The sequence below is a fragment of the Scyliorhinus canicula genome, chromosome 13 (genome assembly GCF_902713615.1).
Source record: "Scyliorhinus canicula chromosome 13, sScyCan1.1, whole genome shotgun sequence".
Classification (NCBI taxonomy): Eukaryota; Metazoa; Chordata; class Chondrichthyes; order Carcharhiniformes; family Scyliorhinidae; genus Scyliorhinus; species Scyliorhinus canicula.
In genome coordinates, this window is record NC_052158.1 from 36,538,411 (window position 1) to 36,566,024 (window position 27,614).

The window sequence follows — 27,614 nt, forward strand, 5'->3', positions numbered from 1 at the left end:
TATATTTTGTTTTCTTTATTTTTTTTTTGGTTAGTATCACACATGTAGGCATAAATTGTGTTTCTTTTGTTTTTTTTCTTGTCCCATCACCATTCCCTTGGCCCCAGAAGATCTTTCCTATCTTTCAAACTCTCCCATCTTTCACTCTGTCACAAACTTTCTTCTCAGCATTGCTAAACATATCCCTTGCTCAACACTAATACACTTCTCACTTTTATGAGTACACATGAAAGGTCACAGACCTAAAATGTTTGCTCTATTCCTATCTCCAAAGATGTGAAGAACCTACTTAGCATTTAATGTTTTAATTATTGATTAGCATCCGCTTACCTTGGAGAACTAAATAATGCAATACGCACTGTTATTCCAGCAAACCAGATGTATTTTACAGATAACCCGAACATAAAACTACAGCAGTTATAGTGGGTGTTACCAGCAGCAGAAACAAACAAATAATGTTGCGAAGGGCACAATCCAAAACACTGCATCACATGTGAATTCGCTGGTGTCTTAGCAGATGTTGTGATTGTGCAAATCCTTTTCCACATATGGAACATGTGAATGGTTTCTCCCCAGTGTGAATACGCTGATGTATCAACAGGTTGGATGAACGTGTGAATCCCTTTCCACACACAGTGCAGGTGAATGGCCGCTCCCCAGTGTGAACGAGCTGGTGTTTCAATAGAGTTGATGAATGACTGAACCCATTGCCACATACAGGGCAGGTGAATGGTCTCTCCCCGGTGTGGACTCGTTGGTGTCGCATGAGGGAGCACGATTGAGTGAATCCCTTCCCACACACTGAGCACATGAACGGTCTCTCCCCAGAGTGAGTGCGCTGGTGTGTCAGCACTTCACTTGTGCTTTTAAAGCTCTTCTCACATTCACAGCATTTAAAAGGCCGTTTATCAGTGTGAACACGCTGGTGTGCCAGGAGGGTGGATAACTGAGTGAATCCCTTCTGACACATGGAGCAGGTGAACGGCCTCTCTCCAGTGTGAACTCTCACATGCACATGGAGCTTGGATAACTCCGTGAATCCCTTCCCACACAGGGAGCAGGTGAAAGGCCTCTCCCCAGTGTGGCTCCGTCGATGAGTTTCCAGTTTGGAGGGATAACTGAATCCCTTTCCACAGTCCCCACATTTCCACAGTCTCCCTGTGGTGCATGTGCCCTTGTATTCCTCCAGGCTGAACAATCAACGGAAGTCTTGTCCACACACAAAACACATATACTGGTCCTGCCCACTCTGAATTATGTAATATATTTTCTCATGTTGTGTAACTGATTAAAGCACATACAGTGCACTAGATCACTCCGACTCTGTGGTTTGCGTCATTGTGCGTTTCCAGTCACACTGATGTTCGACATCCTTTTTCACAAACGAAACAGGCAAATATTTCTCCTGCCAAATTCAATAGCTCATGCTATTCAGGCCTGATGAATGTGATAGCTCTGCCAGGTTCTGTTTGGAGGTGTAATTTCTTTCCTAGCACCAAATCGCGCCCTTCCAAAACCTGTAAAAGTAGTTTACAAAAGCCTATAAGTACAGTATATCAATTCAGAAGCGGCAATTCTACTTTCTCTAAAACATGTTTCCTCAAATTCTCAAACCTCATACCTCACTTGTCTGAAATTCAAACATATGTGATCCATCCCTCACATTTTTCAATTCAGTTATCTTTTCTCTATCCAGTGAGTGTTGACTTGGGCCAGGATCAGTTCTTTACCACCAGTTTAATTCCAATGAATAGACCTTTGATGATCTCCATCTACCTATGTGAACACTGAAAGTGAGTGTCGAAACCTTATTCCACTGCTCTCAGCTGATGAGTGTAATAAGACACTTATTGCAGGAAAACAATCACCAAATAAAACTGTTATGTTGACAAAATAGGTCCGAATTAACGTGAAAGGTGAAATGATTTAATAGGGGCTCCTATTGGCTCAGCTGACTGACTGACTCAGGTTTCAACCCTGAAACACAGAATGCTCTTTTGATGCTTCAGCCTCTGTGCTCTCTTCCTAATTTTTCTCAATCGGCACATGTCAACACTGCACCGCCAGGTGAGACTCAGAGTGAGAACAAAAAGGAGGCTAGCAATCGGAGTTGGAAAATACAAATGGAGAAACACGATTCTACTTGTAAGCCAGAAATGTCAAAACAAAAGAAAGGAACCTCAAAATTAATATATTATTTCCCACTATTTATTAATATGTCACCATTGTCCTTGACCCAGGTGTGGAGTGGGACTGAATAATGTTCACTGTTTGATACCATAGGGGCTGGTTTAGCACAGTGGGCTAACTAACTGACTTGTAAAGCAGACCAAGGCCAGCAGCCCGGGTTCAATTCCCGTACCAGCCTCCTCAAACAGGCGCTGCAATGTGGCGACTAGTGGCTTTTCACAGTAACTTCATTTGAAGCCTACTTGTAACAATAAGCGATTTTCATTTCATTCAAACAAGAACCTTGAAATAAGAACACACACATAGAAAATAGGAGGAGGCCATTCAGCTCTTCGAGCCTGCTTCACCATTCATTATAATCATGGCCGATCATGCAACTCAATAGCCTGATCTCATCTTCCCCCATATCCTTGCATCCCCTTTGCCCCAAGTGCCAAATATAACTGCTTCTTGAAAACATACAATGTTTTGGCCTCAACTACTTCCTGTGGCAACAAATTCCACAGGCTGCCAAATTGCTGGTGAAAAAACTTCTCCATCTCATAAATGGTCTACCCTGTATCCTCATGTGGTCCCTGGTTTTGGTCACCACTACCATCTGAAACATACTTTGTGCATCTAGCCAGTCTCGTCCTGTTCGAATTTTATAGGTTTCTATGAGATACCTCCTCATTCTTCTGACCTCCAGCAAAGGCAATCATAACTGACTCAATCTCTCTTCATATGTCAGTCCTGCCATCCCAGCAATTAGTCTGAAACTTTCTCTGCACTCTATCTACAGCAGGAACATCCTTCCTCAGATAACAAGACCAAAACTATTCCAAGTGTGGCATCACCTAGACCCTGTATGATGGCAGCATGACACCCCTGCTCCTGTACCTGAATCCTCATGAAATAAAGGCCAATATACTATTTGCCTTCTTTACCGCCTGCTGCACCTGGATGCTTACCTTCAGCGACTGACGTATGAGGACACCCAGGTCTCGGTTCACATTCCCCTCTCTATGGCCATTCAGATAATAATCTGTCTTCCCGTTTCTGTCATCAAAGTGGATAACCTTGCATTCATCCATATTTTACTGCATCTGTCATTCATTTTCCCACTCAGTCAACTTGTCCAAATCACATCCTCCTTTCCTCCTTATAGCTCACCCTCCCACCCAGCTTTATGTCATCTGCAAACTTACAGATATTACATTTTGTACCCTGATCTAAATCATTCATATATATTGTGAACAGCTGAGGACCCAGTACCAATCTCTGCGGTATTCCACTAGTCACTCTCTGCAACTTGGAAAAATACCTCTTTATTTCTTGTCTGCCAATCAGTTTTCTATCCATCTCAATACACTACCCCTAATCCCATGTGCTTTAATTTTACACTTTAGTCTCTTATGAATAAATCGTACTAGTTATAGCCTTGAAGAAATTCTGTAGATTTGTCGAGCATGATTTCCCTCTCATAAATCCATCGTGACTCTGTCCGATCCTGCCACTGTTCTCCAAATGCTCTGCTATAGAATACCTGACAACAGATTCTAAAATTTTCCGGACAACTAATGTCAAGTTTACTGGTCTATAATTGGCTGTTTTCTCTCGCCTCCTTTTTTAAATAGTGGAGTTACATTAGCTACCCTCCAAACTTTAAGAACTGTTCCAGAGGCGATAGAATATGAAAGATGGCCACCAATGCATCCATTATTTCTCGGGCCACTTTGTTAAGTACAATGGGATGTAGATTATTAGGCTCTGGGGTTTGTCGGCCTTCAATCCCATCAAGTTCCACAACACCTTTTTACTGCTAAAACTGATCTCCTTCAGTTCCACCCTATCATAAAACCTGTGTTCCTCAACGTTTCTGGTATCTCATTTATGTCTTCCTTTCTGGAAACAGAACCAAAGGTGGTCAGCCATTCCTTTGTTCCCCGTTACAAATTCCCCTGTTTCTGACTGTACGCGAACAACATTTATCTTTCCCAATTTTTTCTCTCTTCACATACCTATAGAAAGTCAGTTTTATGTTCCCACGACACAGTGGAACAGTGGTTAGCACTGCTGCCTCACAGCTCCAGGGCCCCAGGTTCACTTCCAGCTCCGGGTTACTGTCTGTTTGGAGTTTGCACTTTATCCCCATGTCTGCACGGGTTTCCTCTGGGTGCTCTGGTTTCCTCCCACAGTCCAAAGATGCACAAGTTAGGTGGATTGGCCATGCTAAATTGCCCCTTAGTGTCCAAAAGGTTAGGTGTAGTTACTGGGTTAAGGGTGGAGGCACGGGCTTGAATAGGGTGCTCTTTCCAAGGGTCAGTACAGACTCGATGGGCTCATTCGCCTCCTTCTGCACTGTGAATTCTATGATCTATGATTACTCTCCTACTCTATTTCCCTTCTTAATCAATCCCTCATTTGCTGAATTCTAAGCTGCTCCCAATCATCAGGTCTGTTGTTTTTCTCGGCCAATTTATGTACTTCTTCCTTTGATCTAATACAATCTCTAAATTTCCATGTATGCCATTTTTGGGCGACCATTCCCATCTTACTTTGTGCCAGACAGGAATAAACAATTTGATAAAAGCAAATGACTGCAGATGCTGGAAACTGAAATAAAAACAGAAAATACTGGACAATCTCAGCAGGTAAACCAGCATCTCTGGAGAGAAGGGAGCTAATGTTTTAAGTCTGGAAGACTCTTTGTCAAAGCTGGAGAGAACTTTTACTGCTGTGGGGTGTGGAAGGGGAGCGTATAACAGTGGGACTGGGTAGAGGGCTAGCGATAGGTGGAGATTGACCAAGATGCCATGGAAAGAAAGACAACAGGAATGTAAATGGGGGTGATTAAGGCTAAAAAGGGTGCTGATGGTGGCATTTCAATAGATTAGAATGTGTAATTGGTTGAACAAAGGTAAGCAGTGTGTCAAAAGGCAGCTGGGAACAGGGAACAGATGCGTGAGGGGGCTTGGGGGGGGGGGGAACAACGATGCAGGAAATACAGAACGACAGAAGAAATGAAAATACATTGATAAAAAGAAAAATGGGGTGAAGGTGGAGGAGAGAGTTCACAGTCTGAAGTTGTTCAATTCAACGTTAAGTTCGGGAGGCTGTAACATGCTTGATCAGAAGATGAGGTGCTGTTCCTCCAGTTTGGGCTGGGCTTCACTTGATCATTGCAACAGGCAAAGGTCAGATATGTGGACAAATGGTAAGCGGCAGGAAGGCCTGTGCCCTACTTGTGGATGGACCGAAGGTGTTCTGCAAAGCAGTCAACTAGTCTGCATTTAGTCTCTGCAATGCAGAGTAGACATCATTGGGACCAGCAAAAGCATTTGATCAAGAGGGGAAGTGCTGCCTCACTTGAAAATAATGTTTAGGCCCTTGGGTGTTGAGGAGCGAGGAGGTAAAGGAGTAGGTGTCACACATTCTATGATTGCATGGGAAAGTGCTGTGGAAAGAAGGTGACGTGTTGGCTGTGATAGAGGAATGGACCAATGTACCCTGCAGCGAACGGTCCCTGAAAAATGTTGACGGGGAAGTAAGGGAAATATGTATTTTTTGATGGAGTCATGCTGGGGTTGGCGGAACTGGTGGAGAATGATTCTTTGAATGCAGAGGATGGTGGAGTGAAATGTGAGGACAAGGGGGACCCTATTCTGGTTCTGGGTTGGAGGGGAACAGGTGAGAGCAGAGGTGTGGGAAATGGGTCAGAAATGGTTGAGAGCCCAGTCGACCACAGTGGGTGGGAAACCACGATTAAAGAAGGATGAAGACATGTCAGCAGCGCTGTTTAGGAAAGTGGCATCATCGGAACATATACGATGAAGGTGAGGGAACTGGGAGAATTGGATGGTGTCTTTACAGGAATAAACAGTTGTTACAGATCACCCATGTGCTTCTTGAATGTTTATCACAGCCTATCCACAGAGACCCCTTTCAGTAACATTTCTAAATGTTTTGTAGCCAACCCGTGCCTCACATCATGAAATGAAATGGAAATGAAAATTGCTTATTGTCACGAGTAGGCTTCAAAGCAGTTACTGTGAAAAGCCCCTAGTCGCCACATTACGGCGCCTGTCCGGGGAGTCTGGTACGGGAATCATCTAATATCCTTTATTAAGATTCAGGACCGTACTCTCAGAATCAATAAAGTAACTCTCCACCTTGATGAAAAATTATATCCTGTCATGGTCACCTATCCCCAAGGAAGCTTGCATTACACTGCCAATAACTCTTTTCTCATTGCACAATACCCAATCTAGGATGGCCTATTCACCATGTTGGTTCCTCAACAGGTTTATCCAGAAAACCAACCTGCAAACACTCCAGGAATCCCTCCTCTATGGTATTGTGACTAATTTAGTTTGCCAACGCATGTGCAGATTAAAATTACCCATAATTACAGAAGTTCCATTATCACATGGGTCTTTCGTGTCCTGCTTTACGCCATTCCCAACATCACCATTACAGTTTTGGGGTCTATGAACAATCCCTATGAACAGTTTTTGTCCCTTGGTTTTCCTCAGCTCTGCCCAGACTCACATTGTTGGAGCTAATATCCTTCCTATTTACCCAGCATTATAACTCCACCGTCTTTTTCCTTTTTGTCTGTACTTCCTAAATACTGAATACCACTGGATGTTCAGTACCATCCCTGGTCACCCTCCACCATGTCTATGTAACCGTGACTATATCATACCCTTTTACGTCAATTTGTGCGATTAATTCATCCACTTTATTGTGAATGCTCCGCCCATTAATGCGCAAAACATTCACGCTCGTCTATTTAACATTTCTTGTCTTGTTCCCATTATTTTCCCTGTGGCCCCATTTGCATCTGGCCCTTCGTTTCTCTGCCTATCACTTTTCTTATTCCCTTTTCTGTCTTTCGCTTTTGTCCTGATTCTCCCTCTTCCGACTCCATGTCAGGAATCTACCTCCCACCGCTTTATTTTTTTCGATCCCCAGATACTCTCAGAAATATTCACCTAGGACTTCACTCCTGCTCCTTCCCAGATGTTACACATCCAGTTTGTACTGCTCCCACCAACAGCACAATTGATCCTAATGCCCCAGGAATCTGCACCCTCCCTGTCACACCATCTCTTCAGCTATGTATTCATCTAATATATCCTGCTATTCCTAATTTGACTTTGGCTCAGAATTGATGAGCTGGAGTCCAAGCTTAGGACTCTGTGGCATATCAGAGAGAGGGAGAGTTACTTGGACACTACAGATATGTCAGGAATAAAAGAATGACTAAGGTAAGAGTAGGGCCAGTCAAGGACAGTAGTGGGAAGTTGTGCGTGGAGTCCGAGGAGATAGGAGAGGTGCTAAATGAGTATTTTCTGTCTGTATTCACACAGGAAAGAGACAAAGTTGTCGAGGAGAATACTGAGATACAGGTTACTAGAATAGAAGGGCTTGAGGTTCATAAGGAGGAGGTGTTACCGATTCTGGAAAGTGTGAAAGTAGATAAGTCCCCTGGGCCGGATGGGATTTATCCTAGGATTCTCTGGGAAGCTAGGGAGGAAATTGCTGAGCCTTTGGCTTTGATCTTTAAGTCATCTTTGCGACAGGAATAGTGCCAGAAGACTGGAGGATAGCAAATGTTGTCCCCTTCTTCAAGAGGGGAGTAGAGATAACCCCGGTAACTATAGACCAGTGAGCCTTACTTCTGTTGTGGGAAAAGTCTTGGAAAGGGTTATAAGAGATAGGATGTATAATCATCTGGAAAGGAATAATTTGAATAGAGATAGTCAACATGGTTTTGTGAAGGGTAGGTCGTGCCTCACAAACCTCATTGAGTTCTTAGAGAAGATGACCAAACAGGTGGATGAGGGTAAAGCAGTTGATGTGGTGTATATGGATTTCAGTAAAGCGTTTGATAAGTTTCCCCACGGTAGGCTATTGCAGAAAATACAGAGGCACGGGATTCAGGGTGATTTAGCAGTTTGGATCAGAAATTGGCTAGCTGTCAGAAGACAGTGGTTGATGGGAAATGTTCTGACTGGTGTCCATTACTAGTGGTGTACCACAAGGATCTGTTTTGGGGCCGCTGCTGTTTGTCATTTGTATAAAAGACCTGGAGGAGGGCATAGAAGGATGGGTGAGTAAAATTGCAGGTGACACTAAAGTAGGTGGAGTTGTGGACAGTGCAGAAGGATGTTACAAGTTACAGAGGGACATAGATAAGCTGCAGAGCTGGGCTGACAGGTGGTAAATGGAGTTTAATGCAGAAAAGTGTGAGGTGATTCATTTTGGAAGGAATAACAGGAAGACAGAGTACTGGGCTAATGGTAAGATTCTTGGTAGTGTGGACGAGCAGAGAGATCTCAGTGTCCATATCCATAGATCCCTGAAAGTTGCCACCCAGGTTGAGAGGGTTGTTAAGAAGGCAAACGGTGTGTTAGCTTTTATTGGTAGAGGAATTGAGTTTCGGAGCCATGAGGTCATGTTGCAGTTGTACAAATCTCTGGTGTGGCTGCATTTGGAGTATTGCGTGCAATTCTGGTCGCCACATTATTGGAAGGATGTGGAAGCATTGGAAAGGGTACAGAGGAGATTTCCAAGGATGTTGCCTGTTATGGAGGGAAGATCATATGAGGAAAGGCTGAAGGACTTGAGGCTGTTTTCATTAGAGTGAAGGTTAAGAGGTGACTTAATTGAGGCGTACAAGATGATCAGAGGGTTAGCTAGGGTGGACATTGAGAGCCTTTTTCCTCGGATGGTGATGTCCAGCACGAAGGGACATGGTTTTAAATTGAGGGGAGATAGATATAGGACAGATGTCAGAGGTAGGTTCTTTACTCAGAGAATAGTAAGGTTGTGGAATGCCATGCCTGCAACACTAGTGGAGTTGCCAACACTAAACACATTCAAATGGTCATTGGATAGGCATATGGACGATAAGGGAATAATGTAGAGCAGGGGTGGGAAAACTACGGCCCGCGGGCCGCATGCGGCCCGCCAAAGGTCTTTATGCGGCCCACCAAGTCATAAAAAAATTAAATAAAAAATAAAAAAAATTTGAAAACAAAATTTTTTTTTTAAGGTTAATGGGCGGGGGGGGGGGGGGGCTGTTGGGTTACTTACTGGTATAGGGTGGATACGTTGACTTGAGTAGGGTGATCATTGCTCGGCACAACATCAAGGGCCGAAGGGCCTGTTCTGTGCTGTGCTGTTCTATGTTCTATATGAGGCGCCCAGAATCATAACCGGGTGAAGTAATTATTTTACTTAATATACTATGCGGCCCTTTAAAATTGTGAATTTCTGAATGTGGCCCTTGCACGGAAAAGTTTTCCCACCCCTGGTGTAGAGGGACTTTAGAGTGGTTTCACATGACGGCGCAACATCGAGGGCCGAAGGGCCTGTACTGCGCTGTAATGTTCTATGGTTCAGGAGGGAATAACACCCCACAGATTAAGCATTTCAAATTTGGCCATTAGACAGGGACAGCAATGTGTGACTGCAAGTGAGGCAGATAGAGGGATTATAAATTCTGAAATGGCGGAGCCCCAGTTCTTGACCATGTCAAACAGGTATGAGGCACTTGTTTCCTGTGTGGATGAGGAAATGGACTGTACAAGGAGAGACTCACAGAACTTACAGTGCAGAAGGAGGCCATTCGGCCCATCGAGTCTGCACAGGCCCATTGAAAAAGCATCCTACCCATGCCCACACCTCCACCCTGTAAGCCAACCCAACCTCTTTTTCTGAACACGAACGGCAATTTAGCATGGCCAATCCACCTAACCTGCACATCTTTGGACTGTGGGGGGGAGGGGGGGGGGGGCAACGATGCGGGAAATACAGAACGATCGAAAAAATGAAAATACATTGATAGAAATAAAAATGGGGGGAAGGTGGAGGACAGAGAGTTCACAGTCTGAAGTAGGTCAATTCAATGTTAAGTTCGGGAGGCTGTAACATGCCTGATCAGAAGATGAGGTGCTGTTCGTCCAGTTTGGGCTGTGTTCACTGGGTCATTGCAACAGGCAAAAGTCAGATATGTGGACAAATGGTAAGCGGCAGGAAGGTCTGAGCCCTGATTGTGAATGGACCGAAGGTGTTCTGTAAAGCAGTCAACTAGTCTGCATTTAGTCTCTGCAATGCAGAGTAGACCTCATTGGGACCAGCAAAAGCAATAGATCAAGAGAGGAAGTGCTGCCTCACTTGAAAATAAAGTTTAGGCCCTTGGGTGTTGAGGAGCGAGGAGGTAAAGGAGTAGGTGTCAAACATTCTGCGATTGCATGGGAAAGTGCTGTGGAAAGAAGGTGACGTGTTGGCTGTGATAGAGGAATGGACCAATGTACCCTGCAGCGAACGGTCCCTGAAAAATGTTGACGGGGAAGTAAGGGAAATATGTATTTTTTGATGGAGTCATGCTGGGGTTGGCGGAACTGGTGGAGGATGATTCTTTGAATGCAGAGGATGGTGGAGTGAAATGTGAGGACAAGGGGGACCCTAGTCTGGTTCTGGGTTGGAGGGGAACAGGTGAGAGCAGAGGTGTGGGAAATGGGTCAGAAATGGTTGAGAGCCCAGTCGACCACAGTGGGTGGGAAACCACGATTAAAGAAGAATGAAGACATGTCAGTGGCGCTGTTTTGGAAAGTGGCATCATCGGAACATATACGATGAGGATGAGGGAACTGGGAGAATTGGACGGAGTCTTTACAGGAATAAACAGTTGTTACAGATCACCCATGTGCTTCTTGAATGTTTACCACAGCCTATCCACAGAGACCCCTTTCAGTAACATTTCTAAATGTTTTGTAGCCAACCCGTGCCTCACATCATGAAATGAAATGGAAATGAATATTGCTTATTGTCACGAGTAGGCTTCAATGCAGTTACTGTGAAAAGCCCCTAGTCGCCACATTACGGCGCCTGTCCGGGGAGTCTGGTACGGGAATCATCTAATTTCCTTCATTAAGATTCAGGACCGTACTCTCAGAATCAACAAAGTAACTCTCCACCTTGATGAAAAATTATATCCTGTCATGGTCACCTATCCCCAAGGAATCTTGCACTGCACTCCCAATAACTCTTTTCTCATTGCACAATACCCAATCTAGGATGGCCGATTCTCCATGTTGGTTCCTCAACAGATATATCCAGAAAACCAACCTGCAAACACTCCAGGAATCTCTCCTCTATGGTATTGTGACTAATTTAGTTTGCCAATGCATGTGCAGATTAAAATTACCCATAATTACAGAAGTTCCTTTATCACATGAGTCTCTCATGTCCTGCTTTATGCCATTCCCAACATCACCACTACAGTTTTGGGGTCTATGAACAATCCCTATGAACAGTTTTTGTCCCTTGGTTTTTCTCAGCTCTGCCCAGACGCTCATTATTGGACCTAATATCCTTCCTATTTACCCAGCATTTTAACTCCACCGTCTTTTTCCTTTTTGTCAGTACTTCCTAAATACTGAATGCCACTGGATGTTCAGTACCATACCTGGTCACCCTCCACCATGTCTCTGTAACCGTGACTATATCATACCCTTTTACGTCAATTTGTGCGATTAATTCATCCACTTTTTTGTGAATGCTCCGCCCATTAAGGCGCAAAATATTCACGCTCGTCTTTTTAACATTTCTTGTCTTGTTCCCATTATTTTCCCTGTGGCCCCGTTTGAATCTGGCCCTTTGTTTCTCTGCCTATCACTTTTCTTATTCCCTTTTCTGTCTTTCGCTTTTGTCCTGATTCCCCGTCCTCCGACTCCATGTCAGGAATCTATCTCCCACCGCTTTATTTTTTTTGATCCCCAGATACACGCGGAAATATTCCCCTAGGACTTCACTCCTGCTCCTTCCCAGATGTTACCCATCCAGATTGTACTGCTCCCACCAACAGCACAATTGATCCTAATGCCCCAGTAATTTGCACCCTCCCGGTCACACCATCTCTTCAGCTATGTATTCATCTAATATATCCTGCTATTCCTAATTTGACTTTAGCTCAGAATTGATGAGCTGGAGTCCAAGCTTAGGACACTGTGGCATATCAGGGAGAAGGAGAGGGAGAGTTAACTGGACACTACAGATATGTCAGGAATAAAAGAATGACTAAGGTAAGAGTAGGGCCAGTCAAGGACAGTAGTGGGAAGTTGTGCGTGGAGTACGAGGAGATAGGAGAGGTGCTAAATGAGTATTTTTCATCTGTATTCCCACAGGAAAGAGACAAAGTTGTCATGGAGAATACTGAGCTATAGGTTACTAGACTAGATGGGCTTGATGTTCATAAGGAGGAGCTGGTAGCGATTCTGGAAAGTGTGAAAATAGATAAGTCCCCTGGGCCGGATGGGATTTATCCTAGGATTCTCTGGGAAGCTAGGGAGGAGATTGCTGAGCCTTTGGCTTTGACCTTTAAGTCATCTTTGTCGACAGGAATAGTGCCAGAAGACTGGAGGAGAGCAAATGTTGTCCCCTTGTTCAAGAAGGGGAGTAGAGATAACCCCGGTAACTATAGACCAGTGAGATTTACTTCTGTTGTGGGAAAGGTCTTGGAAAGGGTTATAAGAGATAGGATGTATAATCATCTGGAAAGGAATAATTTGATTAGAGATAGTCAACATGGTTTTGTGAAGGGTAGGTCGTGCCTCACAAACCTCATTGAGTTCTTCGAGAAGGTGACCAAACAGGTGGATGAGGGTAAAGTAGTTGACGTGGTGTATATGGATTTCAGTAAAGTGTTTGATAAGGTTCCCCACGGTAGGCTATTGCAGAAAATACAGAGGCACGGGATTCAGTTTGGATCAGAAATTGGCTAGCTGACAGAAGACAGTGGTTGTTGGGAAATGTTCTGACTGGTGTCCAGTTACTAGTGGTGTACCATAAGGATCTATTTTGGTGCCGCTGCTGTTTGTCATTTTTATAAAAGACCTGGAGGAGGGTGTAGAAGAATGGGTGAATCAATTTGCAGATTACACTAAAGTAGGTGGAGTTGTGGACAGTGCAGAAGGATGTTACAAGTTACAGAGGGACATAGATAAGCTGCAGAGCTAGGCTGACAGGTGGCAAATGGAGTATATTGCAGAAAAGTATGAGGTGATTCATTTTGGAAGGAATAACAGGAAGACAGAGTACTGGGCTAATGGTAAGATTCTTGGTAGTGTGGACGAGCAGAGAAATCTCAGTGTCCATGTCCATAGATCCCTGAAAGTTGCCACCCAGGTTGAGAGGGTTGTTAAGAAGGCAAACGGTGTGTTAGCTTTTATTGGTAGAGGAATTGAGTTTCAGAGCCATGAGGTCATGTTGCAGTTGTACAAAACTCTGGTGCGGCTGCATTTGGAGTATTGCGTGCAATTCTAGTCGCCGCATTATTGGAAGGACGTGGAAGCATTGGAAAGGGTACAGAGATTTACAAGGATGTTGCCTGTTATGGAGGGAAGATCATATGAGGAAAGGCTGAAGGACTTGAGGCATTTTTCATTAGAGAGAAGAAGGTTAAGAGGTGACTTAATTGAGGCATACAAGATGATCAGAGGATTAGATAGGATGGACATTGAGAGCCTTTTTCCTCGGATGGTGATGTCCAGCACGAGGGGACATAGCTTTAAATTGATGGGAGATAGATATAGGACAGATGTCAGAGGTAGGTTCTTTACTCAGAGAGTAGTAAGGGCATGGAATGCCCTGCCTGCAACAGTACTTGAGTTGCCAACACTAAACACATTCAAATGGTCATTGGATAGGCATATGGACGATAAGGGAGTAGTGTAGAGGGACTTTAGAGGGGTTTCACAGGACGGCGCAACATCGAGGGCCGTAGGGCCTCTACTGCGCTGTAATGTTCTATGTTCCATGTTTCAGGAGGGAATAACATCCCACAGATTAAGCATTTCAAATTTGGCCATTAGTCAGAGACAGCAGTGTGTGACTGCAAGTACCAGCCTCCCCGGACAGGTGCCGGAATGTGGCGACTAGGGTCTTTTCACAGTCACTTCATTGAAGCCTATTCGTGACAATAAGCAATTTTCATTTCATTTCATTTCATTCAAGTGAGGCAGATAGAGGGATTCTGAATTCTGAAATGGCGGAGCCTCAGTTCTTGACCATGTCAAACAGGTATGAGGCACTTGTTTCCTGTGTGGATGAGGAAAAGGACTGTACAAGGAAAGACTCACAGAACTTACAGTGCAGAAGGAGGCCATTCGGCCCATCGAGTCTGCACAGGCCCATAGAAAGAGCATCCTACCCAAGCCCACACCTCCACCCTCCCTGTAAGCCAACCCAACCACTTTTTTTGAATACGAAGGGCAATTTAGCATGGCCAATCCACCTAACCTGCACATCTTTGGACTGTGGGAGGAAACTGGAGCACCCAGAGGAAATCCACGCAGACATGGGGAGAACGTGCAGACTACGCACATACAGTGACCCAAGCTGGGAATCGAACCTAGGACAATGGAGCTGTAAAGCAACTGTGCTAACCACTATGCTACCCAAATGAGCAAGCTGACCACTGCACCGTGGCACAGAAGGCAATTCAAGTTGGTAGAGTTAAACGTCAACTGGTAGCGGAAGGGGTATCCATAATTATGGGAAGTGATAGCATCCGTTGTGAGCAGGAGCGACAGCTATTACGGAGACATGACTTCAGGACGGTCGGGAGGAGGAACTAAATATACCTGGTTGTAAAGTTTAGAGGAGAGACAGCGAAGATGCAGAGGGAGTGGAGTAGTCTTACTGATTAGAAATACTATCACATCAATGGTGAGGGAGGATATAATGAGGGGAAAGCATCCAGTGGAGACCTTGTGTGTGGAACTCAGGAACAGAAAATGATCTAAAACTGTAATGGGTGTTGTGTATCGACCCGCTGGTCGCTGTTCTGAGGCATTAGATTGTACAAATACAGAAATTAGGCAATTGTGTAGCAAAGGCAGAGTAGTATTACTGGGGAATTTTAACTTACACATAGACTGGGAGATGCAGCCAAGCATCTGTCCGAAAGATAGTGAATTTCTGGAATGTGTTTGGGTCAGTTTCCTGCAGCAAGATGGTAGGCAATACTATATTTAGATATGAGTAATAGCAAAATTTAATTACTAGTCTAAATATGCACGAACATTTATCAAACAATGATCACAGCATGATTGAATTGAGTGAAGCATTTGAAAGTGAAAAATACGGTTCAAATACTAGAAGTTTAGACTTGGTGTGAGGTTGACTTTAATGAAATGAGACAGAGGCCTGAGAGCTGTTACAGGGTCAAACCACTGAAGATCATTGTAGAGTATTTAAAGAAACATACAAAGCGAGTATATACCCCCGAGAAGAAAAGACTACTTCACAAAAAAAATCATCATGGACAACATAAAACTAAAAGAATGAGCTTACAACAATGCAAGAAATAGCACAGATGCGGACAGGTGGGATCGACGTAAAAGACCAGCAATGGGTCACAAAGCAGCTTATGAGAAGTACTAAAAGAGATTCTGAAAGGAAACTTGCAAGTGACATCAAAATCAATAAGACATTTTATAGTTATATAAAGGGAAAGAGGGTGGTCAAGAACAATGTAGGTCCGCAAAAAAATAAAAATTGAGATATTGTCAGTGATAATGGGGAAATGGCATACATATTGAACAATTACTTTGCCCCAGTATTTACAGTTGATAAGGAGGATAACTTGCCAGAAGTTCCCGAAGAAATTAATAGTCAACAGAGGGCAGCGACTTTAAACAATTAATACAAGTACAGCTGTCGTAACGTGGGGTTGGTTAAGGAGGTCATGGGATAGTTATCAACCTGGGCTATTGATATCCCCACCTATGGGAAATCCACACTCCACACTTCTGTATAAAACTGGAGGGCCATAAACTGTGAGCTGGCTCCTGTAGTAGAGTAACTGCTCTGTACTCTTGTTTTGTTGCATTAAACTTTTTTCTTTCACTCAATCTTTCGGCTCGGTGTGGGCTCCTTTCTGACCCTTATAACAACAGCATAAGGAACTAGAAAATTAATGGAACTAAAGAGTGACAAATCCCCAGAACCTGACGGTTTCCATCCGAGGATGCTGAAAGAAGTAGGGGAGCACATTATAGACGCCCACCTATACACACAGAGCTCATTAGATTTCAGAGTAGTACATCTGGATTGGAAAATTGCACATGTCGCTCCACTTTTTAAGAATGAAATGAGAAAAAACAGGAAATTTGAGACCGGTTAGCTTAACATCTTTGATGGGAAATTGCTGGAGTCTATAATCAGGGATGGGGTACCAGAACACCTTGAAAACGTTTGGTCGACCAGGGAGTGCCAGCATGGATTTGTGAAGGGAAGGACCTACTTGAGCAATCTTATTGCATTTTGTAAAGAGGTGACAAAGATAGTGTACAGGGGAATGTCTATGGATGTTATTTATGTGAACTTCCAAGGTCTTTGTAAAGTCTCACATGAGACGGAAGCCCATAGAGTTGTGGGCAAATTATTGACATGTTTAGGAAATTGATTATGTGGCAGGCGACAGAGATAATAATAATCTTTATTGTCACCAGTAGGCTTACATTATCATTGCAATGAAGTTACTGTGAAAATACCCTTGTTCTACCGCCTGTACTCAGAATGTCCAAATTACCTAACAGCATGTCGTTTGGGAATTATGGGAGGAAACCGGAGCACCCGAATGAAACCGATGCAGACACGGGAAGAACGTGCAGACTCCACACAGACGGTAACCCAAGCCAGAGTGGAGATAATTGGTAAGTACTCTAATTGGCAAGAGATGACTTGTGTGTTGGGGCCTTAGTTATTCATATTGGTCATTGATGACTTGGATAATGGTATTAAATGTGATATATCCAGATTGAGTGATAATACAAAGTTAGGTGGCATTGTAGACAGCCTAAATGATATGAGACTCAGTGAATTCAATGGAAGCAAGTGTGAGGTTAATCATTTGGACTAAATTGTGTGTTGGGGCCTTAGTTATTCATATTAGTCATTGATGACTTGGATAATGGCATTGAAAGTCATATATCCAGATTGAGTGATAATACAAAGTTAGGTGGCATTGTAGACAGCCTAAATGATATGAGACTAGGTGAATTCAATGTAAGCAAGTGTGAGGTTATCCATTTGGACTAAAAAAGGACAGTGCAGAGGAATTTCTAAATGGGCAGAGGTTAAGTACAGCGGACGTCCAAAGAGACTTGGGGTTCAGGTTCATAGATCCTGAAAATGCCAGACAAGTGCAGAAAATAATCATCAAGGTTAATTTGTGCTAGACTTTATATCTAGAGGATTGGAGTATAAAGATACAGAGGTCATGCTGCACCAATACAAAACCCTGGTTAGACCCCACTTGGAGTATTGTGAGGGTTCTGAGCACCTCACTTTAGGAAAGATATGTTGGCCATGAAAGGCAATTTGGGTTTACAAAAAGTGATAGCTGGATTACAGGCATTAAATTATGAGGAGAGATTACACAGATTAGGCCTGTTTTCACTAGAATTTACAAATTTAAGGAGCGATCTGATCAAAGTTTTCAAGATATTAACAGGGAAGACAGGATAGATAAAGATAAACTACTTCCACTGGTTGGAGATTCATAAACTAGGGGGCATAGTCTAAATATTAGGGCTGGACTGTTCAGGAGAGATGTTAGGAATAACCTCCTCACTAAAAGGATGGTAGAGATTTGGAACACTCTCCCACAAGCAAAAGTTCAAGCAGGAACAGTTAATTTTAAATCTGAGATAGATATATTTTTGTTAAGCAAAAATATTAAGGAATTTGGGACAAAAACTGGTTTTTGGAGTGAGGCCATGGATCAGCAATGATCTCATCAAATGGTTGGGCAGGCCGAGGTGCTGAATGGCCTAATCCTGTTCCTATGATCAGCATATGGCACTGGTAGTAATCTTGAGATCACTAACTTTGAGGCCTGGCTTCTCAGCTTTCTTCCTAACTCCCTATATCTGTTTTCAGGAACACTTCCATTTTTTCTACTTATGTCACTTGTACAATGTGTACCACGACCACTGGTTGTTCACCTGCCCCCTCCATAATGTCCTATAACCGGTCTGAGACATCCTTGACCCGAGCACCAGGGAGGCAATATAACATCCTGGAGTCACAGTTGCGGCCACAGAAATACCCATCAATTCTCCTTACAATCAAATCCCTTGGAACTGTTTCACTCCTACCCTTTTTACTCCTCTTCTCTGCAGCAGAACCAACTGTAATGGAACACATTTGGCTGTTGCTTCTGTCCCCTGAGAGGTCATTCCCCTCCACACTATCCAATGGGGTATATCTGTTTTTCAGGGAAATGGCCACAAAAGATTTCTGCACTACCTGCCTTGCCTGATGGTCACCCATTTCCTTCCTGTCTGTTGAGTCTGAGCCTGCGATGTGACTACCTCTCTATATGTGCTTTCCATGATATTCTCCACCTTGTGAATGCTCCACATTATCCCCAGTCACCATTCCAGCTCCAATATCCAGGCTTCCAGAAGGTACATCTGAAGACAATTCCTGCATAAATGTTAATGAGCAGGAAACCAAGTCACCCAAGGTAAGAATTGCACCCTGGTCACTTGCGCTTTCAGGCAGCAGTGCTAACCATGGTGCTGCCCCAAAGCGCAAGTGACCAGGGTGCAATTCCTACCTTGGGTGACTGTTTGGAGTTTGCATTTTCTCCCTGTGTCTGCCCAGGTTTCCTTGGGGTTCTCTGGTTTCCTCCATCAGTTCAAAAAAGTGCAGGTTAGGTGATTGGCCATGATAAATTGCCCATTAGTGTCCAAGGATATGCAGTTTAAATGTGGTTATGCTGTTACGGGGGACAGGGGATTGCCTGGGGGGGAAGGGGGATGTTCTTTTGGAGCTTCAGGGCAGACTCGATGGACCGAAGTGCCGCATTCTGCACTGTCGGAATTACATGATTCTATTCTATGATTCCCGCAAAAAGCACGGAAAGCAGAATTAAGCTCCGTGACTTGCCGCTTTAAATTCAACCTCTGGAAGATGCTTGATATTATGAACTGTCACTCAACACACTAACTGAAATGGCAGGTAACAGTACCCAAAAAGCGCCGCGCCATTAGAAACGGCTCATCCCTAATATAAGGGTGGTAGCGCGCAGGCGCAGACAGGTCCCGCCCTTGAAGAAGCAATGTCCGCGTGGAGCATGCGCGCTGTGGCGCCAGGAAGCTGAGCGGGGGCGAGTGCATCTTCAGCAACAACGAGTGCGGCTATCAGGTCCCGAATCAGTGTCACCGAGCGCAGCGAACGTATGAACAGGTGCCCGAGGTGGGTAGGAGCACGATTAACCCGATGGTAAACTCCCTTCCCCATCCTACCCGCCGCGTCCCGGTTTCTTCTCCGGTTTGCACCAAGTCCGTCTCGAAACAAAGGAGTCGTCCAGAATGCCTCGCGTCTGGCCCTGGGGAGCATGCGCATTAAGCGCCCAGGGAAATGAGGGCGTTGGATAGAACGGTTTCTGGTGCGCGGGGGATTGTGGGACCTTCAACCGCCATTAGTACTTGTTAGAAAGTGTTGTATTACACGACCCAAGGGCGTAGGCTTGAAATGTTTAGTATATTGCATTTTTTAAAATTGCAAGTATTGCTCATAGAACCCTGCCCAGAATCAGACAAGCCAATTAAGAGCCCCTTTTAGTTCTGATGCAGTTGTCTATGGAAGATGGTCCCTGTCTCCAGAATTGGTTTGCATCTGTTTCAGCTGGAGTGGCCATGGAGGAAGAATGGCAGATTTGAAATAATCAAAAGAGGTCATCTGTAGTGGAGATGTAGTTGTAAAACAGACAATGGACAAAAAATGTAAAACCCTAACTTGTATTAGGAACAGGGTTTTTTTTTAGCAGCCTTAAATCCATTTTAACACATGCATTTACTTATAATTTATTACATGAATGTGGTTATCGCTAGGAAGACCAACAACATATTGTCAGTTCCTATTCTTATTTGATGCTGGACCTCTTGAATCCGTGCAGTCAAAGTTACTAGATTTTAATCCAGCGACAATATTCGAATGATAATCTATATTGGGGCCCATTTCATGGGGCATTGGCTCCAGTTTTGGAACCGGGGGGATCTGTACCGTTGGGACGGTCTCCACCTGAACCGATCTGGAATCGGTGTTCTAGCGAAAAGGATAAATAGGGTGGTCAGTAGGACTTTAAACTTCTGAGTCGGGGGGGGGGGGGGGGAAGCGACAGGGAGTAGAGAGTTAAATGGAAGGATAAGTGAGTGAGTGAGATAAATGAGTGCCTTTAAATTTGCTTACCTTTCAGCGGGAGCAGGGTTTGAGGTAATATCAGGTAACCTCTTCCTTTCTTTTTCTTTTTCTTCTTGTTTTTTTTTTAAATGTAGAGGTGATGTCAGGGAAGGCAGTACAATGCTCCTCCTGCAGAATGTTTGAGGTGAGGGACGCCGTCAGTGTCCCTGCTGTTTTCATCTGTGGGAAGTGCACCCAACTCCAGCTCCTCAAAAACCGTGTTAGGGACCTGGAGCTTGAGCTGGATGAACTTCGGATCATTCGGGAGGCAGAGGGGGTCATAGATAGTTCAGGGAAGTAGTTACACCAAAGACTGGAGATAGATGGGTAACTGTAAGAGGGACTGGGAAGAAGCAGTCAGTGCAGGGACCCCCTGCGGTCGTTCCCCTGAGTAACAAGTATACCGTTTTGGATACTTGTGGGGGGGGGACTTACCAGGGGTAAGCCATGGGGTATGGGCCTCTGGCACGGAGTCTGTCCCTGTTGCTCAGAAGGGAAGGGGGGAAGGGAGTAGAACATTAGTAATTGGGGACTCAATAGTCAGGGGCACAGATAGGAGATTTTGTGGGAGCGAGAGAGACTCACGTTTGGTATGTTGCCTCCCAGGTGCAAGGGTACGTGATGTCTCAGATCGTGTTTTCCGGGTCCTTAAGGGGGAGGGGGAGCAGCCCCAAGTCGTAGTCCACATTGGCACTAACGACATAGGTAGGAAAGGGGACAAGGATGTCAGGCAGGCCTTTAGGGAGCTAGGATGGAAGCTCAGAGCGAGAACAAACAGAGTTGTTATCTCTGGGTTGTTGCCTGTGCCACGTGATAGTGAGATGAGGAATAGGGAGAGAGAGCAATTAAACACGTGGCTACAGGGATGGTGCAGGCGGGAGGGATTCAGATTTCTGGATAACTGGGGCTCTTTCTGGGGAAGGTGGGACCTCTATAGACAGAATGGTCTACATCTGAACCTGAGGAGCACCAATATCCTGGGGGGGAGATTTGTTAGTGCTCTTTGGGGGTGTTTAAATTAATTCAGCAGGGGCATGGGAACCTGGATTGTAGTTTTGGGGTACGGGAGATTGAGAGTATAGAGGTCAGGAGCACAGATTTGACTTCGTAGGAGGGTGCCAGTGTTCAGGTAGGTGGTTTGAAGTGTGTCTACTTCAATGCCAGGAGTATACGAAATAAGGTAGGGGAACTGGCAGCATGGGTTGGTACCTGGGACTTCGATGTTGTGGCCATTTCAGAGACATGGATAGAGCAGGGACAGGAATGGTTGTTGCAGGTTCCGGGGTTTAGGTGTTTTAGTAAGCTCAGAGAAGGGGGCAAAAGAGGGGGAGGTGTGGCGCTGCTAGTCAAGGACAGTATTACGGTGGCGGAAAGGATGCTAGATGGGGACTCTTCTTCTGAGGTAGTATGGGCTGAGGTTAGAAACAGGAAAGGAGAGGTCACCCTGTTGGGAGTTTTCTATAGGCCACCTAATAGTTCTAGGGATGTAGAGGAAAGGATGGCGAAGATGATTCTGGAAAAGAGCGAAAGTAACAGGGTAGTTGTTATGGGAGACTTTAACTTTCCAAATATTGACTGGAAAAGATATAGTTCGAGTACATTAGATGGGTCATTCTTTGTACAATGTGTGCAGGAGGGTTTCCTGACACAATATGTTGACAGGCCAACAAGAGGTGAGGCCACATTGGATTTGGTTTTGGGTAATGAACCAGGCCAGGTGTTAGATCTGGAGGTAGGTGAGCACTTTGGAAACAGTGACCACAATTCGGTGACCTTTACGTTAGTGATGGAAAGGGATAATTATACCCCGCAGGGCAAGAGTTATAGCTGGGGGAAGGGCAATTATGATGCCATTAGACATGACTTAGGATGTGTTGGTTGGAGAAGTAGGCTGCAAGGGTTGGGCACACTGGATATGTGGAGCTTGTTCAAGGAACAGCTATTGCATGTTCTTGATAAGTACGTACCAGTCAGGCAGGGAGGAAGGGGTCGAGCGAGGGAACCGTGGTTTACCAAAGAAGTGGAATCTCTTGTTAAGAGGAAGAAGGAGGCCTATGTGAAGATGAGGCGTGAAGTTTCAGTTGGGGCGCTTGATAGTTACAAGGAAGCGAGGAAGGATCTAAAGAGAGAGCTGAGACGAGCAAGGAGGGGGCATGAGAAGTCTTTGGCAGGTAGGATCAAGGAAAACCCAAAAGCTTTCTATAGGTATGTCAGGAATAAAAGAATGACTAGGGTAAGAGTAGGGCCAGTCAAGGACAGTGGTGGGAAGTTGTGTGTGGAGGCTGAGGAGATAAGCGAGATACTAAATGAATACTTTTCGTCAGTATTCACTCAAGAAAAAGATAATATTGTGGAGGAGAACGCCGAGACCCAGGCTAATAGAATAGATGGCATTGAGGTGCGTAGGGAAGAAGTGTTGGCAATTCTGGACAAGGTGAAAATACTTAAGTCCCTGGGGCCGGATGGGATTTATCCTAGGGTTCTCTGGGAAGCCAGGGAAGAGATTGCTGAGCCTTTGGCTTTGATTTTTAGGTCATCATTGGCTACAGGAATAGTGCCAGAGGACTGGAGGATAGCAAATGTGGTCCCTTTGTTCAAGAAGGGGAGTAGAGATAACCCCGGTAACTATAGGCCGGTGAGCCTCACGTCTGTGGTGGGTAAAGTCTTGGAGAGGATTATAAAATATATGATTTATAATCATCTAGATAGGAATAATATGATTAGGGATAGTCAGCATGGTTTTGTGAAGGGTAGGTCATGCCTCACAAACCTTATCGAGTTCTTTGAGAAGGTGACTGAACAGGTAGACGAGGGTAGAGCAGTTGATGTGGTGTATATGGATTTCAGTAAAGCGTTTGATAAGGTTCCCCACGGTCGGCTATTGCAGAAAATACAGAGGCTGGGGATTGAGGGTGATTTAGAGATGTGGATCAGAAATTGGCTAGTTGAAAGAAGACAGGGAGTGGTAGTTGATGGGAAATGTTCAGAATGGAGTTCAGTTACGAGTGGCGTACCACAAGGATCTGTTCTGGGGCCGTTGCTGTTTGTCATTTTTATAAATGTCCTAGAGGAGGGCGCAGAAGGATGGTGAGTAAATTTGCAGACAACACTAAAGTCGGTGGAGTTGTAGACAGTGCGGAAGGATGTTGCAGGTTACAGAGGGACATAGATAAGCTGCAGAGCTGGGCTGAGAGGTGGCAAATGGAGTTTAATGTGGAGAAGTGTGAGGTGATTCACTTTGGAAAGAATAACAGGAATGCGGAATATTTGGCTAATGGTAAAATTCTTGGTAGTGTGGATGAGCAGAGGGATCTCGGTGTCCATGTACATAGATCCCTGAAAGTTGCCACCCAGGTTGATAGGGTTGTGAAGAAGGCCTGTGGTGTGTTGGCCTTTATTGGTAGAGGGATTGAGTTCCGGAGCCATGAGGTCATGTTGCAGTTGTACAAAACTCTAGTACGGCCGCATTTGGAGTATTGCGTACAGTTCTGGTCGCCTCATTATAGGAAGGACGTGGAAGCTTTGGAACGGGTGCAGAGGAGATTTACCAGGATGTTGCCTGGTATGGAGGGAAAATCTTATGAGGAAAGGCTGATGGACTTGAGGTTGTTTTCGTTAGAGAGAAGAAGGTTAAGAGGTGACTTAATAGAGGCATACAAAATAATCAGAGGGTTAGATTGGGTGGACAGCGAGAGCCTTCTCCCGCGGATGGAGGTGGCTAGCACGAGGGGACATAGCCTTAAATTGAGGGGTATTAGATATAGGACAGAGGTCAGAGGTGGGTTTTTTACGCAAAGAGTGGTGAGGCTGTGGAATGCCCTACCTGCAACAGTAGTGAACTCGCCAACATTGAGGGCATTTAAAAATTTATTGGATAAGCATATGGATGATAAGGGCATAGTGTAGGTTAGATGGCCTTTAGATTTTTCCATGTCGGTGCAACATCGAGGGCCGAAGGGCCTGTACTGCGCTGTATCGTTCTATGATAAGCAGCAGGTTAACATGTGTGCAGGTGGGTTTAAGTTCAAGGCAGACTAGGAATTAAGCAAAAAGGAAGGATAACTTAGAACATCTCATGATGTCCAATTTCTCTAATAATGATAAGAAAGTCAGCATTAAGGCACTTTACCTGAATGCTCGTGGCATTCGTAACAAAGTTGATGAATTAACGGCACAAATCATTGCGAATGAATATGACTTGAAAGCCATTACGGAGACATGGTTGCAGGATGGTCACGACTGAGAGTTAAATATCCAGGGGTACCAGACATTTTGGAGGGATAGACAGGTATGTAAGGGAGGTGGAGTAGCACTAATAATCAAGGACGACATCAGGGTGGCATTGAGGAATGATATAGGTTCTATGAAGAATGAGGTTGAATCAATTTGGGTCAAAATTAGAAATTCTGAGAAGAAAAAGACACTGATAGGCGTAGTCTATAGGCCACCAAATAATAGCATCGCACTGGGACAGGCAGTAAATGAAGAGATAACTAATGCCTGTGAAAAGGGTACAGCAGTTATCGTGGGAGATTTTAATCTGCATATAGATTGGTCAAATCAGCTCGGTCAGGGTAGCCTTGAAGAGGAGTTTGTTGAATGTATCCGGGATCATTTTCTGGAACAATATGTAATGGAACCGACGAGAGAGCAAGCTATCCTAGATCTGGTCCTGTGTAATGAGGCAGGAATAATTAATGACCTCATTGCTAGGGATCCTCTTGGGAGGAGTGATCACAGCATGGTTGAATTTAGTATACAGAGGGAGAGTGCGATAATAGAATCCAATACCAGGGTCTTATGCTTGAACAAAGGGGACTACGATAGAATGAGGAAGAACCTCGCTAAAGTAGACTGGAAACAAATATTTTATGGTAGGACAGTTGAGGAGCAGTGGAGTACTTTCAAAGAAATCTTTCATAGTGCTCAACAAAAATATATTCCAGTGAGAAGGAAGAATTGTAAGAAAAGAGGTAATCTACCATGGGTGTCTAAGGAGATACACGAGGCTGTCAAATTGAAAGAGAAGGCTTACAAAATGGCCAAGATCAGCGGGAAACTAGAAGATTGGGAAAACTTTAAAAATCAGCAGAAAGCCACGAAAAAAGCCATAAAGAAAAGTAAGATAGAACACGAAGAAAACTGGCACAGAATATGAGGACAGATAGCAAAAGTTTTTATAATTATATAAAACTAAAAAGAGTGGCTAAAGTAAACATTGGTCCGTTAGAGGATGAGAGTGGTCATTTAGTTATGGGATATGATGAAATGGCGGAGGCATTGAACAAATATTTTGTATCGGTCTTCACAGCGGAGGACACTAATAACATGCCAGCAATTGACCGAGAGAAGAAGGTAGGTGAGGACCCGGAAACCATTACTATCACGAAAGATCAAGTGTTGGGCAAGCTAATGGAGCGCAGGATAGATAAGTCTCCTGGCCCTGATGGAATGCATCCCAGTGTACTGAAAGAGATGGCTGGAGTAATAGCTGGTGCACTGGCGGTAATTTTCCAAAATTTGCTGAAAACTGGGGCAGTCCCAGAGGATTGGAAAACAGCAAATATGACGCCACTGTTTAAAAAGAGAAGTAGACAAAAGATGGGGAATTATAGACCGGCTAGCTTAACCTCCGTCGTGGGAAAGATGCTTGAGTCAATTATCAAGAAAGAGATAGGAAGCACCTCGATAGAAATTGTCCCATTGGACGGACGCAGCATGGATTCATTTTTCGTGTAAATAATTTTTATTGGAATTTTTGAAAAATAAATATCAACAGAACAATAATAACAATAATAAACACCCCCCAGCATCCGTAACAACGCATATAGCAAACCCCCCCCCCCCCACCAACACCCCCCCAGCCCAATAAACAACAAAATGAATTAACAATAAGCAAATTAACTTAAACACTATCCCCCTTGAACACTATCCGCATACAGCGACACTCTGTGTTCCTCCCCACCTCGCACCAAACCCCTCCACCTCCCCGACTCCCTGAGAGCCATGGCAAGAGACTCAATTGCCAACGCAAAAAGCAAGGAGGACAGGGGGCACCCCTGCCTCTTCCCACGGTGGAGCCTGAAGTACTCAGACCTCCTCCCATTTGTCGCTACACTCGCCATCGGGGCCTCGTACAGCAACCTCACCCATTTAATAAACCCCACCCCAAACCGAACCTCTCCAACACCTCCCACAAGTACCCCCACTCAACCCTGTCAAAGGCCTTTTCCGCATCCAATGCCACCACAATCTCCGCCTCTCCTTCTGCTGCCAGCATCATTATCACATTTAGCAGCCTTCGCACGTTAGTGTTCGGCTGCCTCCCCTTCACAAAACCCGTCTGATCTTCATGTACCACCCCCGGCACCCAGTCCTCTATTCTAGTGGCCAAGATCTTCGCCAGCAACTTGGCGTCCACATTCAGCAGTGAAATTGGCCTGTATGATCCGCACTGCAAGGGGTCCTTATCACGCTTCAGGATCAGGGAAATCAGTGCCCGAGACATTGTCGGGGGCAAAACACCCCCCTCCCATGCCTCGTTAAAGGTCCTAACCAACAGGGGGCCCAGCAGGTCCGCGTATTTCTTATAAAATTCAACCGGGAACCCATCCGGTCCGAGTGCCTTCCTCGACTGCATGTGGCCAATCCCACTGACCAGCTCCTCCAACTCGATCAGCGCCCCCAGTCCCTCCACCTGCTCCTCCTGCACCCTTGGAAATTGCAGCCTGTCCAAAACGCTCTCCATTTCCCCTCCCACCGCCGGCGGCTCCGACCAGTACAGTTCCCTGTAAAAGTCCCTAAAGACCTCATTGACCTCTGCCCCCTGCCTCACCACATTCCCACCCCTATCCTTCACTCCACCAATCTTCCTAGCCGCGTCCCTCTTACGAAGCTGATGTGCCAGCATTCTGCTCGCCTTCTCTCCATACTCATAGACCGCTCCCTGCGCCTTCCTCCACTGTGTCTCCGCCTTTCTGGTGGTTAATAAATCAAACTTAGTCTGCAAGCTACGCCGCTCCCCCAGCAATCCATGCTCCGGGGCCTCCGCGTACCTCCTATCTACACTCAACAGCTCCCCCACCAGTCTCTCCCTCTCCCCCCTCTCCCTATGGGCTCGGATGGAGATCAGCTCCCCCCTAATCACTGCCTTCAGAGCCTTCCACACCATCCCC

General features: G+C 44.9%; 1 protein-coding gene and 1 long non-coding RNA gene across 3 annotated transcripts in view; one reads left to right on the forward strand and one right to left on the reverse strand.

The window, feature by feature from the left end:
- LOC119975793 lies at positions 1-19,588 on the reverse strand. The gene is made up of 2 exons (XR_005462803.1): positions 19,503-19,588; positions 1-1,517 (listed from the first exon to the last, which is right to left on the reverse strand). It is a non-coding gene; the product is annotated as an uncharacterized LOC119975793 (long non-coding RNA).
- The window catches only part of LOC119975789 (zinc finger protein 2-like), a 14,275-nt gene continuing 5,979 nt past the window's right edge, over positions 19,319-27,614 (forward strand). Inside the window, exon 1 of one of the 2 annotated variants that reach the window (XM_038815646.1) lies at positions 19,319-19,479. The gene's annotated coding sequence lies outside the window, so the exon portion shown is untranslated. The remainder of the gene's footprint in view (positions 19,480-27,614) is intronic. The other variant, XM_038815645.1, reaches the window with a different exon arrangement.